The sequence below is a fragment of the Pagrus major genome, chromosome 11 (assembly GCF_040436345.1).
Source record: "Pagrus major chromosome 11, Pma_NU_1.0".
Lineage (NCBI taxonomy): Eukaryota > Metazoa > Chordata > Actinopteri > Spariformes > Sparidae > Pagrus > Pagrus major.
The window spans coordinates 19103009-19105111 of record NC_133225.1 but is presented as its reverse complement, the minus strand read 5'-3'; positions in this window follow the sequence as shown (position 1 = coordinate 19105111).

The window sequence follows — 2103 nt, the reverse complement described above, 5'->3', positions numbered from 1 at the left end:
TCATGATGATTTAATGCATGAATTGATGCAGGATATATCATGGATTCAAGTCACTAAGACTTTATGTTATGAGTTCATATTTAATATATTAATAAATAGGTTAAATAATGTTAATTCGCGGTAACTTCATACATTAAGTGATATGCAACTAAGTTAGCTGGATTCCCGTTACATGAAGACACATATTTCAAAGTCACTCATTTTACTAAAAGGGCTTGAGACATCTTAAATGTTGGTTTGACTTAGAAGTTAACATTCAGCCAAATTCATAGAAAATATCGAGAGATATATCGTGTATCGCCATTCAGCCTGAAATTACCAAAATATAAGGTTTTGTCCATTTTATCAGCTACTTATCAGTATTGGTAAAATTAGAGATAGATATATAATAGAGACAATTATATGAAGCCAAATTGCTTTCATGGAATAAAACGAGTGCAGCATCTACAATACAGTAGGTGACGCACGCAATACATGTTTCATAAGGGTTCTGAGAAGAGAGAAAATGTCACAAGTTTTAAAACAACGAATCTTATTAGAGCTGGGGAATATTAAATCATCCATTTTTGCTCAATACATCTGAGCATTTCATCCACTCAGGTGTGCATAAACTACAGTTAAGGAAATATCATGCGTCCCAGGTTGGCAATGGATCTAAAGTCTGTCAGAAAAGCTCCCCAGTGTTGTATAGTTGCCATGCTGTCTCACTCAGTCAGTCATCTCTTTCATTCATAGACTTATCTCAGCTTTCAGGGATGACACACCGCTGCTTCCCTTACGGCTGCTGCAACTGAGGAGAACAAAGAAAGCCGAATGCTTTATGTATTTGACCACACAACACAATACCATCAGAAACATGCCACTTATTCTTCTGACGTCTCAGTTCCTCGGCCCACTCTGGGTGGCTACTTTACAGCTCCAGGGATAATCACATCGGACCCATTTCCCAAAAAGACCAGAGTTTACATGTCCATGACAAGCCTGCCAATGCCCCAACTCAACACACACACACACACACACACACACACAGGCAATTGTCTTATTCATGATGCAAACCAGAGCTGAAATAACAGGGTCTGGTGGTGGGAGTGTTCCAGAATATACTCCACAAAGGTGAAGTAACACGGACAGATGAGGTGGGAGGCGTGGAACACACACACACACACACACACGCACGCACGCACACACACACACACACACACACACACACACACACACACACACACACACACACACACACACACACAGTCAGTGTAGTATAAACCCACACTTGGGCTTTATGAACAGGCAGACAAGCATAGACACACACTCACCATCACACACTCACATACTCTAAGTGACATGGACAAACTCTTTATTGTGCACACCCTCAAACAATTACACACACACACACGGCTTGCTTTGTGTCTACAGCGTCTCGTGGTCGTATCTCTGTGGCCAGCTCCTCTGCGGCTCCCGACACTGGCTCCAGAAAAGAGAAAGAGGATTAACTGCCGGGCCACGTCACAGTTTAGGCTGCTTTTGCGTGGACGGAGCAGAGCGAGGTGGGATAATGCCATTTCATGTCTCTGAGCACCGACATGATGCAATGTATCTCAGTGGTGAACCACTTAAGAGCAGGAGGGAACAAACAGGGACAAAACTAAAGAACTAAAGCTCAAGTAAAACCAACACAAAAACAAAGGAGGAAACAGGACCACTGAGGAGTGGAGAATCTCTCAGTCAATACAGTTGCTCTGGATAAATGTGCACATATAGATGCGAAAAAAACGTGATAATCTCTTCTAAAAAGTCAAGGGGGTCGTTTTTCTTACAGGGAAAATCGACAATTAATTGCATAAGACAAAAATTATTGTGTCCAGATGGTTAGCTTTTGACGAGGTTTGCTGAATATGACCAAAACATTGACATTTTCCCCATTTAATCAATTTTTGAATAAGTAATAAGTACCTCTGAAGAGCTTCTTCAGGTGAATTGTCTGTGGGTGTGATGTTACGGGACTCGACTTGGCCTCTTGAGAATCCTTGATCCATCAGAACAAGCCTCTTCACTGCACTTAATTAGGACAGCTATGAATGCCATCCCTACAATCAAGCCAAAAAG